The following is an 18,871-nucleotide window of genomic DNA, read 5'->3' as shown; positions in this document are numbered from 1 at the left end:
GCTCTATAAAACTTTGGTTAGACCGCACTTGGAATACTGCATCCAGTTCTGGTCGCCCTATTATAAGAAAGATGTGGATGCTTTGGAGAGGGTTCAGAGGAGGTTTTCCAGGATGCTGCCTGGCCTGGAGGGCTTATCTTATGAGGAGAGGTTGACTGAGCTTGGACTTTTTTCATTGGAGAAAAGGAGGAGAAGAGGGGACCTAATTGAGGTATACAAGATAATGAGAGGCATAAATAGAGTCGATAGCCAGAGACAATTTCCCAGGGCAGAAATCACTAACACGAGGGGTCATAGTTTTAAGCTGGTTGGAGGAAAGTATAGAGGGGATGTCAGAGGCAGGTTCTTTACAGAGAGAGTTGAGAGAGCATGGAATGCGTTGCCAGCAGCAGTTGAGGAGGCAGGGTCATTGGGGACATTTAAGAGACTCCTGGACATGCATATGGTCACAGAAATTTGAGGGTGCATACGTGAGGATCAGTGGACGGCACAACATCGTGGGCTGAAGGGCCTGTTCTGTACTGTACTGTTCTATGTTCTATATCTCTCAGAACCTTCAAGTAATTTACCTCCGATAGATTAACGCTTAATGGTCTGTAGTTTCCAGGTTTTTATTTGCAACCATTCTTGAATAATGATACATTTGCCACCCTCCACTCTTCTGTGACCTCACCTGTGGCTAAATATCAGCTAGGTCCCCCGCAATTTCTTCTCCAGCCTGCTGCAGTGAGGACCTAGTTTGTCCAATTTCTAATGGATCTAAGGGTAGAAAAGTCTCCTGGCCCGAATGGATTGGATCCGAGAGGACTAAAAGAGATGGCGCTCTTAGTAATTTTCTAAACTTAGCTAGACTATGGGGCAATTCCAGCAGATTGGAAAACAGCAAATGTGATGCCATTGTTTAAGAAGGACGGTAGAGAAACAAATGGGGAAATATAGGCCAGTTAGGTTAACATATGTAGTGGCAAGGTGCTCGAATCTATTATCAAGGAAAAAAATAGCAAGGCAACTCAATAAAAATTGTCCCAATTGCCAGGCACAACAGGTCATGCTTAATTAATCTTCTAGAATACCATGAAGACTTTATAAGTACGCTGAACAATGTGGACCAAGTGGATGTGATATATCGAGATTTCCAAAAGGCATTCGATAAGGTGCTGTGTAAAAGGCTGCTGCATAAGATGAAGGTGCACGGCATTACAGGCAATCGATTTTAGAATGGACAGATGGTTGGTTAACTAACAGGAAGCAAAGAGTGGGGAAATTCGAATGCTTTTCTGGTTGGCAATCAATGACTAGTGGTGTGCTTCAGGGATCAGTGTTAGGACCGCAGTTGTTTACAATTTACACATGGTGTGGAGTTGGAGACCACATGTAGTGTGTTAAAGTTTGCAGGCGTATGTTCAAGTGTGTGGGTGAAGGTCTGGCAGATGGAGTACTATGTTGGTAAATGTGAAGTCATCCATTTTAGTAGCAATAATAGTAAAAAGGACGATTATTTGAACAGTAAAAATTTGCAGTAAGCTACTGTGCAGTGGGACTTGGGTTTCTTGAGCATAATTTGCAGAAGGCTGGTCTGTGGATGCAACAGGTAAATACTAGGGTAAATGGAATATTGTCCTTTTTATTGGTGGAGGGATTGAGTTTAAAAGCAGGGAGGATATGTTGTGGCTGTATAGGGTGCTGGTGAGGTCACATCTAGAGTACTGCGTGCAATTTTGGTCTCCTTACTTGAGAAAGGAGGTACTGGCACTAAAGGGGGTGCAAAGGAAACTCACTAGGTTCTTGAGTTGAGGGGGTTGCTTTAAGAGGAGAGACTGAGTAGGCTGGGATTATAATCATTGGAATTAAGAAGGTTGGTGGGGATGAATCTTACAGAAACATATAAAATAATGAATGGAATAGTTGAGATTGAAGCAGGAAGAAAGTTGCCACTAGCGGGTGAACCTAGAACAAGAGGGCATTGACTCTAAATTAGGGGGAGCAGATTTAGGACTGAATTGAGAAGGAATTTCTTCACCCAGAGGGTTGTGAATTTGTAGAATTCCCTGCCCAGTGAAGTAGCTGAGGTTTCCTCATTGAATGTTTTTAAAGCAAAGATAATGTTTTGAAGAGTAAAGGAATTCAGGGTTATGGTGAGAGGCTGGGTAAGTAGAGCTGAGGCTGGGAAAAGATCAGCCATGATCTTATTAAATGGCAGAACAGGCTCAAAGGGCCAGATAGCCAACTCTTATTCCAGATTCTTATGTTTGTAATTCTTAGTGGTCAATCATCCCAAACCTAGAACATCACTGCAGGAGTTTCTCAGGTTAGTATCCTTGGCCCAACCACTCTGAGCTGCCTCGATGACTTTACATTTGAATGAAAGTCCAAGTTGGTACTCGGATTACACAATATGTAGCACCATTTGAGACTCCTCAGGCACACGAGCAATCTCTGGCCTAACACTGTAAAAGAAGATCAGTCACATGGAACACGTTTTATGTAACAGAACATCTCCGTATCCTTCAGGAGTGTTTGCAAAATTAAACACTGGGCACTGACACATTGAATAGTATTCCTTTGAATGACAAAAATTTGATTGCAGGGCAAGTTTTGAACAAATATTAACAAGGAAAGAGGCAGACTGGTTGAGGGATGGAATATCAGAACGTCCTGCTCAGGCAAGGCTATAGTGGAGCTATGACAATCAGAGACACTAACGAGGGCAGAATGAGTGGAATGCAGCTGTTTCAGTGAGGAAGTGCAGGTAAGAGGCAGAGAGCAACACAGCCCAATATGCAGATATTACAGAGCTACGGACTAGATATTACAGTGATCAGGAGGGATGTTTGCAATTTTTAACTGGAGTAAATCTTTGCTCGTGGAAGCAGCAGCTTAGTGGATTATTGGCAGACTATTAAACTAGGGATCCAGGTAATGTTTGGGGGATCTGGTTTTGATATCCACTATGACAGATGATGGAATTTGAATTCAATGCAAATCTGGAATTAAAAGACTAACGATGACCTGGTTGATTGTTGGAATATCCTACCTGGTACACTGAAGTCCTCTAAAGAAAGGAAATCCAGTCTGCTGTACGTGATTATCGAGCCACAGCAATGTGGTTGGCTCTTAACTGCCCTGGATGAGTAAGTGATGCCCACATCCTGTGACTCAACAAATCAATAAAACATCCAGTGCTGTAGAATACACTGTCTGATAATTTAGCAACAGTGGAATAATGGAGACATTGGGTTGTCTGCTGAGGTAGAATTGGGTAATGTCAGCAGATGTGTAAAAACTAATGCCATGCCTTTGGATGAGCTCACCTCATGGTGTTGTGTGATTGAGAATAGCAAGTGCCAGGGATAGGCTCCTCCCTTTGGGGTTACCAAGTTCTAGGTTTTTGGGAAGGAAAGGGAGTTTGGAAATGAGGCTACATTGGATTTCACTGGATGGATGATAATGGTGGAATTAAAGTGACAGGGACCTTACGAGACGAGAGCAAGAACTGTTACCAGTATCAGTGAATGGGAGGAGGTTGAGTGGGAAAATGGTCAAGAGATGAGAAGTTGGTTGTTTTGGACACGAGGAGCTCCCAAGGTAGGAGAGGAGCTGGAGGAAGTTGAATATTCAGGACTCTGACAAAGTGGAACTTCAGAGACAGTTTTAGGGAAAGGAGGGACATGGAAGAGACAGCTGCTCAGATTATCTCAATGTGAATGACAAAGCAGTTGCATGAGCTCCTTACAAAATGGAGGAGAGAGAAAGGGAAACCTTTCAAAAGCAAGTGCGAAGGATGTTAGAAGGTGTTAGCACAAACTTGATATAATTTTATCCTTTTATTAACACCTGTAACCAAGCTAGAATTTCCACACGGTCAATTGAGAAAGACTACAATGAATCAAATTGGATGCTGGATGTGATCAACAGCAAATTCCAACTCCTTCAGTTAAGGAAGTTACTCTGGCAGTTATGTATTTAACTTAGTGTTGTAATGCATGCCTGGTATCATCATATAGGGCTTCAGTAACAGATAATGATAGTGCATTGTGATAGGTTAGAGTAAAAAGTGAGGTCTGCAGATGTTGGAGATCACAGCTGAAAATGTGTTGCTGGTTAAAGCACAGCAGGTCAGGCAGCATCCAAGGAACAGGAAATTCGATGTTTCGGGGCAGAGCCTTTCATTGTGATAGGTTAGCCAAATCACTGGTACATGAGCTAATGCTGAAGACAGTGAGGTTGTAATGTGATAGGTTAAGTGTGATGGAGGGAACCAGTGTGGCAGACGGTGATTAGTTTAGAAAGATAAAGCAAGCCAGCATGATTGGTTATGCTTCTATATCCGATAAGCACAGGAAGAAGAATTGTATAAGTTGCAGGAGAACAAAGAGCCAGTGGGGAGCCAGGGAAGACATTTAGCTGGCTCCCACAGTTTTGATTTTGCAAGATTAAAGTTTAATTTCGTGAAGGATTTTCTGTGTCTCCTGGTAATTTTTTACAAAACATTGAGTGATTCTTCCATAACACAGTCAGAGGGAGATCACTTCAATGAGCACTTAAAAATTAGAAATAGGTTTTATGCAGTGTGTTTAACACAGTGCATTTATTTCACTGTCACCCACAACAGGCATCCCTTTAACTGAGCTGGAGTTCATCAACTTCAGTAGAAACCTGCCCCAGTGGATATCATTCAGTTATCAATTACAAAAATAATTAAGTTCTTTTGACATAGCTCCATATCAGGTGGGAATTGAAATGAAATCTTCTGGCTGAGACTATGAAGCAAGGAGATGTACACAGTAAAAACCAGGCACTGTCATTTCTCATGAATACACTGATGTTTCAGCAGCTGGGATTTCACAATGAATCTCTTCCCACAGTCAGTACAGCAGAACAGCCTCTACCTTCTGAGAAATCGCTGGTGTTTTAACAGGTTGGATTTATGAGAAAATCCTTTCCCATCATGTGAGCAGGTGAATGGTCTCTCCCCAGTGTGGATCCACTGGTGTTTAATGAGGTTGCATGATAGCTTGAACCCACAGTGAGAGCACATGAAGGATCTCTCGTCACTGTGAGGATGTTGTTGGGATATTAGTGCCCCAGAGTTTTTAAAACATTTCCCACATTCTGAACATTTCAAAAGTCTGTTCTCGGTGTGAATTTGCTCTGGTTTCAGCAAGGTGGATGATCGAGTGAATCCTTGGAACAGATGAATGGCCTTTCCCCACTGTGACGGGCAGTGATCTGCTAAAGACTTGTCCACATGTACAACACGCATACGATTTCTCCCCCATTGTGAACGATGCTTTTTTACTTCAAAACCCAATGATATTCAGGCGCCAATAAACTCGGCAGATTGGGAAGCGATGCCTGGTTTTAAGTCTTCTAATTGCAAATAGTCTTCTAATTCCCTGCGAAGTTCATTGAAAACAAAAAGCAAAACAAGTGAGAACCCAAAAGAAAATGTTTGAAACCATCAGATGTAAGAGCAGAAGTAGGTGGCACAATGGTTAGCACTGCTGCCTTACAGCGCCAGAGACCCGGGTTCAATTCCCACCTCAGGCGACTGACTGTGTAGAGTTTGCACATTCTCCCCGTGTCTGCGTGGGTTTCCTCCAGGTGCTCCGGTTTCCTCCCATAGTCCAAAAATGTGCAGGTTAGTTGAATTGGCCATGTTACATTGCCTGTAGAGTTAGGTGAAGGGGTAAATGTAGTGGAATGGGTCTGGGTGGGTTGCGCTTTGGCAGGTCAGTGTGGACTTGTTGGGCCAAAGGGCCTGTTTCCACACTAAGTAATCTAATCTAAAAACCCAACAAGTCTGCTGTCACCATTTAGTGAGGTCAGAGCTGATCCAATAATCCTCAGCTCGATTTTTCTACCTATGCCCCCACTCTGGAATCTCTTACTAATTAAAAATCTATTTATCTCAGCCTTGGACACACTGAGCAGCACAGCCTCCACGGGCCACTGCAGTATTCTGTACTCTAACAGCAGGAATTCCTCCACATCCATTTTAAACAGGTGATTCCTTACACTGAGATTATGTCCTCAACTCTCAAACAAGTAATAACAATCTTCCTGAATCTACAATGTCAAGCCCATCAGAATCTTTCCATAAGGCCTTGTCTCACTCTTCTGAACTCCAATGAGTACAGAAGCAGTCTGCTCAAACTCATTTCCTGAGAAATTCCTCCCGTATCCAGGATCAATCTCCTGAATACTCTATGGACTGCCTTTCCCAAAACAAGGAACAAAAGCAACTCAGTGTTCCACATTGATCTGAATCATGTCTTGAACAGTTTTAGCAAAACTTTCATTTTTTTCTCCCCATTCCCTTTAAATAAAAGCCAACTGACCATTTCCTTTCCTGAATACCCACTGAACCTGGATGCTAGTTTTTCATCTTTCAAGCAGAAGAACCCAAAATTCTCTGCGCTGCAGTTTTCTCTCGTTTAATAATATTCATCTCTCCTAGTCTTCCTGCCGAAATGCATATTGGATTAGATTCCCTACACTGTGCAAACAGGCCCTTCAGCCCAACCAGTCCACACTGACCCTCTGAAGAGTAAGCACCCAGACCCATTTCCCTCTGACTAATGCACCTAACAATATGGGCAATTTACCATGGCCAATTCACCTGGCCTGCACATCTTTGGACTGTGGGAGGAAATCGGAGCAAATCCATGCAGTTTTGGGGACGATGTGCAAACTCCACACAGACAGAGACCCAAGGCTGGAATCGAACCTGGGACCCTGGTGCTGTGAGGCTAACCACTGAGCTACCGTGCCGCCCGATATATTTTCCCACGTTACATTCCACAGTGCTAGAAGGAGAATGAGAGGGGTTTTATCGACCAACTGCTCAACCATACCTTGAGCATAACCTCCCAAAACAGCCACTTCCACCACCATTAAGGACTGCAGAGCAGGCGTATGTGACCAACACTCCCTTGAAGGTCCCTCCAACGCACACAACGTCCCAACATCCAGTGCTGAATGAATAGAAACTTTCTCCAATTTAATCAAGAACATGGGAGCAGAGTCTGTTCGAGAAAGATGTGAGGAATGACTTCGATATGAAAAGAGTGGAAGAGGTTTGGAAATCACTCAGTTGTTAGTTTCCGTTCTGAGGCAGATAAACGTTTGTTCAACAAAGATATTCAGGGATGTGGGCCAAAGGCTGAACTCCACACAGCAGCCATGAGTTCATCCAATAGTGGAACAGCCAAAATGCCTACTCCTGATCCTTTGTTCACTGAAGACTGCTGGCTTCAGTCCCTGTTACAAAACTTCCTAACTCCACCTGTATCGCTCCCTATGGTAACTGTCTGAACCAGGCTCTTCACAACATTAAGGGAATATCACAGTTGGAGATGAGCTTTGAACCACAGACCCACATCCTCACCATGACATTCCATTTCCATTTCAGTAACGTGGTCTGACTCCAATACAGTCTCAGCTCCAGGTGGTGAAATCTTATCCAGTCCTTTATAACCTCGAGACTGAATGACCCTAACTACTCTTGATCCACCTCCCACTTTCAATCTCCCTGTAATCTTCAGCTCATCCAACACCCCACTGCCCGTGTGCTCACTCACTGAGTTTGGTTCTCCTCACCCTGAGCTCATTGACTTGAAGAGGTCGCAAATTGATGAAAAACAACATTTTAACAAATTTCTCATCGTTCTTTTCAAATCCCTCTATGATAGTGATCATTCCCACCTCTAATCTCTGCCAGCCACACAAACTTTCAAGATATCTGCACTTACTTAATTTTGGCCTCTTGAGCATGGTCAATTAATCTCCCCAACAAGAATGGATGTTCTTTCAGCATGAAATGTTTAAAAAATCAAATTAAGCACCAAGTCAATAAAATGGAGGGGCCAGACCAGGCGAGGTGTCTTAACTGCATCTTGTCAGAGCTGGCAGAGCCCACTGTGATTCACAGCTACTACAACCATAACAAGTGTTGGTTGAGGGATTCCAGCTCAGATTGTTGAGCTGAAGTCTGAGCTCTGAACATTGCCACACACTAGGGAGGGGCAGGAGTTACCTGGATGTTCTGTTTCAGGAGGCAGTCACAGCCCTTGGATTAACTACCTCAATCAGTGGTCAGGGATAGAAGGGTGTGAATATGAGTGAGGCAGGTACAGGAAACCAGAGGAAATGAGCCTCAGCCCTTCAGCTTGTCAAACAGGTTTGAGATTCTTGCGACTTGTGTGGATGAATGCGGGGTCTGTAGGGAGGATGGGCAAACTGACCACAGCACTGTGGGAGAGGGAGCAATTCAAGAGGAAGGGGAAAAGAGAAATGCAAGTGTAATCGGAAACAGTGTAGTCAGGGGAATAGGGACTCTTCCCTGTTGCCAGAATTGAGCGTCCCAAAGGCAGATTTGCCTGCTTGGTGCCTGGCTTCACGATAGTCATCTGGGTTGCAGAGGAACGATCCAATTGTTGATATAGACAGATCAAGGGAAGAAGTTCTGTTGAAGGAATATGTGCAGCTCAGGGATAAATTTTTTAAAAAATTAAAAAGGTAATAATCTCTGGATTACTACCTGAGCCATAAAATCAGCAAGGTTATAACCATAAGATGTGTGTGGCTGAAAGATTGGTGTGGGCAAACAGGAGGTTTGAATTCACTGGACATTGGAGTCAGTACTGGGGAAGGATGGAACTGTTCCAATTGGCTACACGTGAATGATGCTGGAATCAGAGTCCTGAAGAATGGCATAACCAGAGCCTATATATATTGGACTTTAAACTAAAACATGGGGGTTGTTTTTCAACTGCGTGCAAAATTATGGAAAAGTCCAAATGGAGAAGTGCTCAGCACAGGTGAAAGCTCTCACAACATGTTGCAAGACAGAAAGTATGGAAAGGATCAGGAATCTAACTTCAGGCACAGCAGATAAGGGGACAAATATGAGAAGAGGGACAAATAACACAGGGCTGAGGGACTTGGAACTAAATACACACTGTCTACAGAACAAGGTAAATCAGCTGGTATGCCAGAGTAAACTTGGCATTCACAATGTTGTAGGTATCAGAGAAAAGGCTGCAGGGGGTTCAGGGCTGGTAATTAATTATTCAAGCTATCGAAAAGGCAATGGGCAGAGTCATAGGAGTTGCCTTGTTTGCAAGAAATAAAATTAAATTGACAGCAAGAAGCGAAAGAGTCAGAAGGTGTGAGGGTAGAGATCAAGAACCACAAAGGAAAAAAGACCCCAAAGGAACTTGTATACAAGCCATTAGCCATTGTCACAATGTGGGGGAGAAAATGCATCAGGAGGTTATAAAGGCATAGAGGGAACTGTTGCAATAATCATTGGGGACTTCAATATGCAGGTGGACTGGGAAAAACAGGTTCATAGAGGTTCTCAAAAAAACGTGGAATTATCTGAGAGATTTTTTGTTTGGAGCAGTTTGTGGTCGAGCCCACTCAGGAACAGGCAATTCTGGATTTAGTGATGTGTAACGAGGGAGACTTGATTAGGGAGTCCAAAGTGAAGGAACTCCTAGGAGGCAGTGGCCATAACATAATAGAGTTCACTCTGCAGCTTGAGAGGGAGAAGATTGAATCAGATGTAACGGGATGTAAAGGTAACTACAAAGACATGTGGATGGAGCTGGACAGAGTTGACTGGAAGGGAGAGCCGACCAGCGAAGACAGTGGAGTAGTGATGGCAGGAGTTTCTGGGTTAATTCAGGAGACACTGCAGAAATTCATCCCAAGGAAGAAGAAAAATATGAAGGGGAGGATGAGACAATCTTCGTTGACAGGGGAAGTCAGGGAGAGCATAAAGACAACAGAAGCAGCATATAGTGTGGTAAAGATTATTGGAAGCTAGAAGAGTGGGAAGTCTTTAAAAAACAGCAAATAACTCTTTTAAAAAAAAAGATGGGTTCAGGGAAAGAAGTGAAATATGAGAGTAAGCGCGCTACTAATGTGGAAGAGGGCTGCAGGCAATTTTCTTGGATATCTAAACGGTTACAAAGAGACACAAGTAGACACTGGACAGCTTGAAAACAATGCTGGAAAAATAGTAATGGGGAATCATGCCATGGCAGAGGATCTGAAGTGGTACTTTCCATCTGTTTTTAACAGTGGAAGACACCAGTAACAGACCAGAACTTCAAGGGAAACTTGGGGACAGAAGTGGCCATTGGTAAGAGGAAGGTGCTGGGAAGCTGAAGGCAGATAAAGCACCAAGACCGGATGGACTATACTCCAGATAACTAAGGGAGACAGCAGAGTAGATTGGAGAGGCATTGGTGATGATCTTTCAGAAAGCACTGGAGTCAGGCAGGGTCCCAGATGACTGGAAAATGGCTAATGCAATACGTGTTTAAGAAAGGGGGGGCAGAGGCAGGAAACTATAGGCTACGTAGCTAGAACGTAGTCATTCCTCAGGCTTGAGAATTCCTTGTTTAGAATAAAGCTGCAGAGTACTTGAAAGTGCGTGGTAAAATAGGGCACCGTCAGCATAGCTTTGTTAAGGAGAGGTCTTCCCTGACAAATCTGTTCAGATTCTTTGAGGAAGTAACAAGCAAGTTAGACAACACAGAGCCAGTGGATGTAATCGATTTGCATTTCCAAAAGGCCTTTGATGAGGTACCACACAGCAGGCTGCTAAATAAGGTAAAGGCAGAGAATTGGCTGCTTGGCAGATGTCAGAGAGTCAGGACAAAAGGATCTTTTACAGAATGGCAGCTGGTGACTCATGGACTTCCACAGGGGTCAGTGTTGGGACCACAACTATTCATGTCATGCCTTAATGATCTGGTTAAAGGAACTGAGAGCACTGTTACCACGTTTGCACATGGGATAGATGTCGGTGGAGGGGCAGGTAGTGCTGAGGAGGTGCGGAGGGTGTAGAAGGATTTGGACAGGCTGCAAGAGTGGACACAGAAGTGACAGATGGAATACAATGTGGGAAATTGTGAGGTTATGCACTCTGGTAGAAGGAATAAAGATGTTGATCATTATCTGAACAGGGAAAGTCTTCAGAAATCTCAAAGGCAAGGGACCTTGGGAGTCCTAATTCAGGAATTCTCTTAAGATTAACGGGCAGGTTCAGTTGGCAGTTTGGAAGGCAAATGCCATTTTAACATTTATTTCAAGGAGGTTACAATACAAGAGCAGAGATGTACTGCTGAGGCTCTATCAGCTCTGGTCAGACTGCATTTGGAATATTGTGAGCAGCTTTGGGCCCATTATCTCAGGAAGGATGTGCTCATGTTGGAGGGAGCCCAGAGTACATTTACAAGAATGACCCCAGGATGAAGGACTTGTCAGAAAAACAGCATTTGAGGATAACTCTAGGTCTGTATTCAATAGATTATGGAAGTAAGAGGGGGATATAGGAAGGATAGAAAGGCAGGTAAAAGAGAAGGCGGAGTGGTGTTTTTGATTAAGGAAAACATTGCTGCTCTACCTAGAGAAAATATTTCTGAAAAAGATATCCAGTGAAAATATCTGGGTTAAAATAAGAAAGGGATAATCACCATGATGGGATTGTACTATAGGCCCCCCAACAGTCAGAAGGAAACTGAGGAACAAATATACACAGATTTCAGATATATGTAAGAATATAAAGGCTGTAATAGTAGGTTTTTGCAAACATTGTCTGGAAGTACCATTGTGTTAAAGGCTTGGATGGAGAAGAGACTTTTAAAATTCAAAGAAAATTTCTTAATCAACGTGTAAATGTTCCAAGTGAAGGAGTTTCATGTTCCAGATACAAATGCTGCAGGAAGCTTAGAAAGTGGGGGCAAGAGAGGAGGGAGTGCCAGTTTTGATAAGGGATAGCATTACTACTGAACTTAGGGACGATATTCCTGCGAATATATCCAGGAAGTTATTTGGATGGTACTGAGAAATAAGAAAGGGATGGTCATCTTATTGGGATGATATTATAGACTCCCTGATAGTCAGCAAGAAATTCAGAAACAAATTTGTAAGGAGATTTTAGTTCTCTGTAAGAATAATACAGTGGATATGGTAGGGGATTTTAACATCCCAAATGTAGACGGGGTCTGCTGTAGTGTTAAGGGTTTAAAAGGAGAGGAATTTATTAAGTGTGTACAAGGGAAGTTTCTGATTTAGTATGTGGATGTTCTTGCTAGAGAAGATGCAAAATTTGACCGAGACCTGAGAAATAAGGCAGGGCAGGTGACTGAGGTGTCAGTGGGGGAGCACTTTGGAGCCAGCAACCTTAAATCTATTTGTTTTTAAATAGTGATGGAAAAGGATAGACTGGATCTAAAAGCTGAACTTCAAACTTGGAGGAAGGCTAATTTTGACCGCATTAGGCAAGAACTTTCAAAAGCTAATTGGGTGCAGATGTTTGGAGCTAAAGTGAAGGCTGGGAAATTGGAAGCCTTCAAAATGTGATAACAAGAGTCCAGAGTTAGTATATTCCCGGTTGGGTGAAAGGAAGGGCTGGTAGGTGCGGGCATGTGGGATCACGAGAGGAATTGAGGGTTTAGTTAAGAAAAAAATGAAGCATATGACAGGTATAGACAGAAGAAATTGAGTGAATCTTCAGAGTGTAAAGGTCGTAGAAGTATCCTTAAGAGAGAAATCCTGAGAAAGAAAGAGGACATGAGATAGCTTTGGCAAATAGAAGGAAGGAGAAGGCAAAGAGTTTTCAGAAATAGATTCAGGACAAAACAGTAACTCGGGAGAGAATAGGGCCTCTCAAAGATCAGCAAGGCACCTGAAGCATGGAACTGTGGGAGATGGGGAAGATACTAAATGAGTATTTTGCAACAGTGTTCACTGTGAAGGAGGACATGGAAAATAATAGAATGTGGGAAAATAGATAGCGACATCTTGAAAAATGTCCATATTACAGAGGAGAAAGTGCTGGATATCTTGAAATGCATAAAAAGGGATAAATCCCCAAGACCTGATCAAATGCATCCTCGAACTCTATGGGAAGGTAGGGAAGTGATTGCTGGGCACCTTGCTGAGATATTCTTATCATTGATAGTCGCAGGTGAGGTGCTGGATGACCGGAAGAATGTTAATGTGGTGCCACTATTTAAGAAATGTGGTAAATAGTGGCCACCTATTTACCTATCGGTGGTGGGCAAGATGTTGCAGGGAATCCTGAGAGACAGGATTGACCTGCATTTGGTAAGGCAAGGACTGATTAGGGATAGTCAGCATGGCTTTATGCGTGGGAAAACGTGTGTCATGAACTTGATTGAGTTGCTTTGAAGAAGTAACAAAGAATATTGATGAGGTCAGAGTGGTGGATGTGATCGATATGGCGTTCAGTAAGGCGTTCAACAAGGTTCTTCATGGGAGATTGGTTAGCAAGATTAGATCTCATGGAATACAGGGAAGGTAGCCAATTGGATGCAGAACTTGCTCGATGATAGAAGATGGGGTGGTGGGGGAGGAGAGACGAGAGGCCTGTGACCAGTGGTGTGCCACCAGTATCAGTGTTGGATCCACTGCTTTTCATCATTTATGTGAATGATTTGGATTTGAACATTTCAGGTATAGGTAATAAGTTTGCAGTTGACACCAAAATTGGACAGCAAAGAAGGTTCCTTCAAAGTACAACAGGGTCTTGATCAGATGAAAAATGGGCTGAGGAGTGACAGATGGAATTTTATTCAGATAAATCTGGGTTGGTACATTTTGGAAAGGCAAATCAAGACAGGACTTATACACTTAATGGTAAGATCATGGGTAGTGTTGCTGAACAAAGAGACTTTGGAATGCGGGTTCATAGCTCCTTGAAAGTGGAGTCGCAAGTAGAAAGAACATTTTCTTCATTGGTCAGTGCATTGGGTATAGGAGTTGGAAGGTCATGTTGTGTCTGTGCAGGCCATTGGTGAGGCCAGTTTTGGAATACCGCACGCAATACTGGTCTCTTTCATATTGGAAGGATATTGTGAAATGTTGAAGGGTTCAGAAACGATTTACAAGGCATTTGTCAGGGTTGGAGGATTTGAGTAATAGAGAGAGGCTGAACAGGCTAGGTCTGACCACATAGTGGTTTATAAAATCATGAGGGACAATGTCTCTTTCCTGAGGTGTGGGGGTACAAAACTAGAGGCATAGGTTTAAGGTAAACGGGGAAAATTTTTAAATGGGCCTAAGCGGCAACCTTTTCACGCATATGATGGTATGAGTAAGGAATGAGCTGTCAGAGGAAGTGGAGAAGGCTGGTACAATTACAACATTTAAAAGGTATCTGGATGGGTCCATGAATAGGAAGGGTTCAAAGGGATATGGGTCAAGTGCTAGCAAATGGGACTAGATTAGCTTCTGACATCTGGTTGGCATGGATGAGTAGGACCAAAGAGTCTGCTTCAGTGCTGTATATCTCAATGACTAAATAGCTGTGAATGATAACATTTATTGGAATTCGGGTGATGTGAATTGAGAATGGAGAGGGATAATAAAAGTTATAATTGCTTGGTGGCATTTGACTATTCTTGTGAAAACTTCTCTCTAGAAATTGAGCTCCATGTGCGTCCAATTCAACTGCTCTGTGACTGTGGAAAATATGTTTTTCAGTCTGACAGTGATAACATACCTGCTGTTTGTTAGAAGGAACTGATCACACTTGGCCTCGTACAGAGATAATGTTACATTGTCTTGCTCCTTCATATAATTGTCTGGAGGAAGAGAGAAGAGACATCCCCTAAAAATCAACATTAAGTGAGTTTGACAGTGTCAAACCTTTCAATGTAACATTCATTTTATAATCATGAGGCTGTGTTTCTTTCAAGCCAGCATTTCAAACAGAACTACAGGTCTGACTCCATTCTTGGCCTGAGTTGCTCTTTGTCTGGTGATTGTAACAAAAGAAATCTACACCAATTCACGAGAACCAGATACTAACCAACACCTCTACAGCTCCACAATGGGGCTACCCAATACAAGTTTGTATCTGGATCTGAGAGTTTCCTTATCAATCCATACCTGTCAGTTCCTGTGAGGTGAATGTGGGAGTACAGCTGTCAACCTGTACCTGTCAGTATAGGCCATGCAAATGAGAGAGTTAATATAGTTATCAGTCTGTCTCTATCTCTGTCACTCTCTGCAAAGTCCAAAATGTATTTACTAGAGAGTGACAGAGACAGATTGATAACTGAATTCCTATCCACATAGTAGAAACTGGCAGAGACTGATAAGTACATTTTAAATAAGTAGGATCAGTCCCTATGTGCTTCACTAATGGGGATGTGTGAGTTTAGTTATCAATATATATCTGTCAGTTTCTGCCGTTGTGAATGTGTGAATTTACTTAAAAATCTTTCCCTAACAGTTTCTGCTGTGTATCTGACAGTGTAGTTATCAAACTGAACCTGTCAGTTTCAGCTTTGAGGATGGGTGTGTCATTCTCAGTATCTCCCGGTCAGTTTCTGCTGTATAAATATTAAATGCAGTCATCAATTTGTACCTGTCAGTACCTTCTGTGTGAATCTAGATATTGATCTCCACCTGTCAGTTTTAGCTACAATCAATTTCTCAGTGCAATTATCAAACAGTACCTGTTAGGTTTTGCTATTTGACACCAGAGTGTCTTTGTCAATCTGTTTCTACTATGTCAATTTGAGAGAGTCAATACCAATCTGTCACTGTCAGATTCTTCCCTGGCAATATGTGAATAGTACAGTTATCATTCTCTACCTGTCAATTTCTTTGTCAAAGTGAGAGTGTAATTGTCAATCTGTACCTTTCAAACTCTGCTGTGTGAATACATAAATATAGTTATCAATCTATAGCTGTCAGTTTCTGCTCGGTGAATATGTCTGTGTAATTGTCAATTCCTGCCAGTTTATGCTATGTGAATGTGTGAACTGAGCTTTCATCTGTCACTATCAATTTCTGCTTTGTGAAGAAGAGAGTTTAGTTATCAATCCTTCCTGTCAGGTGCTGTAATGTCAGAGTTTGAATGTATTTATTCATCTTTTCCTGTCAGGTTGTGTAACTGTAGCTATCAACCTGTATCTCTCAGATTGTACGACATGTGAGTGTAGTTATCCACTTGACTTGATCTGCTTTATTATTGTCACATGTACAGAGATATAATGAAAAGTATTGTTTTGAGTTCCTTACAGGCAGATCATATCATAAAAGTGCATTAGGGCAATAGAACAGAATCTGGAATACAGTGTTAATGGTGCAGAGCGAGAGAATATTATTAAAATTTGAGAGGTCCATTCAAAAGTCTAATAACAGCACAGAATCAGTTCTTGAATCTGTTGGATGGTATATTCAAACTTCTGTATTTTCTACCTGACAGACATGGGTGGAGGAGTGTAGAACCGGGGTCAGATGGGTCTTTGATTATGTTGGTTGCTTTCCCAACACAGGAGGGAGTATAAATGGAGCTTTTGGATGGAAGGCTGCTTTCAGTGATGGATTGGGCTTTGTTCACTGTAATTTCTTGTGGTCTTGGGCAGAACAGTAGCCATACCACACTGTGACACATCCAGATAGGTGGTGCATCGATAAAAATTTGCAGGAGTTTTTATAGACACGGTGAATTTCTTTAGCCTCCTGAGGATATCTGCTTGGTGAATATATTTGGGTGATTGTCAATCTAAGCCTGCCAGTTTCTGCGATGTGAATGGGAGAAGTTAGTTTTTAACAGTCCCTGTCAGGTTTTGCTTTGTGAAGGTTTAGTTAAGAATCCTTCCCAATCAGGGTCTGAATTGTAAATGTGAGTATGTTTATCAATGTTTGCCTGACAAATTTTCTTTTGTGAACATGTGAATGTAGTTAGCAATTTTCCCTGGTGGTTTCTGCTCTGTGAATATGAAAATGTAGTTATTAATCCAGTCCAGTAACCCTTCCTGAGAACTGATCATAGCCTGGAAATGATTAGTTTTTCTGCTGAAGGTAGGCTACGTTGAAGGGTCCAGAGTAAATGGTAAATGGATATAGAATCGAAAGAATACGGTCAGACGAGGAAGGTGAATCACTATTAACAGGGACTGTTAGTGACTGTTGGTGTATAATAGCAGACCTTGTGATAACAAGGCCTGATGTGAGAGGTTCTGGGTAATGACATAGGAGAGCTCTAGCCCTAGTTGTAAAACTCAATATTGAGTCCAGAAGGCTGTTGTGTTCCCAACCAGAAAATGAGGTACTATTTTTCCAGCTTGCACTGAGTTTTAGTTGGAAAACTGCAGCAAGCCTGAGGCAGAGATGTTCATCAGGGAATTGGGTGGTGTGTTGAAGTGGCAGGCAAGTGGAAGCTCAGTGTCTTGTTTTCTGGATAGAATGTAGGTGTTTGGCAAAGTGGGCACCCAACCTATACTCAGTTTCCCCAGAATAGAGACCACATGGCAGCTAGAAAAATGCACACACTCAGTTCTGAGGAAGGGTCACTAGACTTCAAATGTAACTCTGATTTCTTCTGTTATCAATCTCTACCTGTCAGTTTTTCCTGTGAATATGGGAGTGTCATTATCAAACCATACATGTCAATTTAAGTAATTTGAAACAGTGTGTTATCAATTTGTTCCAATAAGTTTCTGCTTTGTGAATGAGAACATCTTCCTCTGAAATGTCCTGCCACGTGCATTTGAGTGTGATTGACCAATCTGTCCCTGTTATATTCTGTTCTGTGTAACTCAGGATATAGCTGTGAATCTGTATTTGTCAACATCTAGTTTGTAAATGTGCAAATGCATTTATCAGATTGTACCTGCCAGTGTTTTTGAAGTGTATGTGGGGGTTTGGGGGTGGGGGGGTGATTAAGTGTCATGCTCTCCCTTTCAGTTTCAGCAGAGTGAATATGTGAGAGCAGCCATCAATCTCCATCTGTCAGTTTTTGTTGCGTCCACATGAGAGTTCAGGCATTGAGCTAACATTGTCAGTTTGTGCTGTGTGACTGAACGTCAAGTGCTCAATCAGTACCAGTCACTTTCAACTCTCATGCATCAAAAGTTGCTTAATTTGCTGACAGCCAATAATATTCTATGAGTCCAATGATGACAAGGAATCTATTCTTGTTTGCCATCTGGTTCACTAATGTCCTTTAAGGAAGGAAGCTGCCATCCTTACCTGGTCTGGCCTACATGTGTCTCCAGACCCACAGGAGTGTGGCTGACACATAACTACCCACTGGGCAGTTAGGGATGGGCAATAAATGCTGGCCTCGCCAGTGATTCTCTCATCCCGTGAATGAATTTAGGAAAAGGAGTTCTCTGTGACTGTGATTGATACTGAGATAGTAGATTTTAGGGTGTTGTGATTGGGACTTCTTCTTCATTATGTCATTTATGGTAGAGTCTCAGAATTGGTCCAGCCATTCAGCCAGGTAAAAGCAATGACTGCAGATGCTGGAAACCAGATTCTGGATCAGTAGTGCTGGAAGAGCACAGCAGTTCAGACAGCATCCAACGAGCAGCGAAATCGACGTTTCGGGCAAAAGCCGTTCAACAGGAATAAAGGCAGTGAGCTGGAAGCACGGAGAGATAAGCTAGAGGAAGGCGGGGGTGGAGAGAGAGTAGCATAGAGTACAATGGGTGAGTTGGGGAGGAGATGAAGGTGATAGGTCAGGGAGGAGAGGGTGGAGTGGATATGTGGAAAAGGAGCTAGGCAGGTTGGACAAGTCATGGGGACAGTACTGAAATGGAAGTTTGAAACTAGGATGAGGTGGGGGAAGGGGAAATGAGGAAGCTGTTGAAGTCCACATTGTTCCCCTGGGGTTGAAGTGTTCCAAGGCGGAAGAAGAGGCGTTCTTCCTCCAGGCGTCTGGTGGTGAGGGAGCGGCGGTGAAGGAGGCCCAGAACCTCCATGTCCTCGGCAGTGTGGGAGGGGGAGTTGAAATGTTGGGCCACGGGGCGGTGTGGTTGATTGGTGCGGGTATCTCGGAGATGTTCCCTAAAGCGTTTTGCTAGGA

At 42.8% G+C, this 18,871-nt stretch overlaps 2 long non-coding RNA genes across 3 annotated transcripts in view; one reads left to right on the top strand and one right to left on the bottom strand.

The window, feature by feature from the left end:
- Positions 1-18,871, top strand: part of LOC132837248 (uncharacterized) — a 111,172-nt gene that overhangs the window by 51,739 nt on the left and 40,562 nt on the right. The window lies entirely within an intron of this gene.
- Positions 4,418-18,871, bottom strand: part of LOC132837235 (uncharacterized) — a 28,145-nt gene continuing 13,691 nt past the window's right edge. Inside the window, exons 4-5 of one of the 2 annotated variants that reach the window (XR_009647439.1) lie at positions 14,546-14,653; positions 4,418-5,396 (exon numbers count right to left, since the gene is read on the bottom strand). This is a non-coding gene — a long non-coding RNA (uncharacterized LOC132837235). The remainder of the gene's footprint in view (positions 5,397-14,545; positions 14,654-18,871) is intronic. The other variant, XR_009647438.1, reaches the window with a different exon arrangement.

This window comes from Hemiscyllium ocellatum, chromosome 49 (genome assembly GCF_020745735.1).
Source record: "Hemiscyllium ocellatum isolate sHemOce1 chromosome 49, sHemOce1.pat.X.cur, whole genome shotgun sequence".
NCBI lineage: Eukaryota > Metazoa > Chordata > Chondrichthyes > Orectolobiformes > Hemiscylliidae > Hemiscyllium > Hemiscyllium ocellatum.
This window is presented reverse-complemented; position numbering and strand designations above follow the sequence as displayed.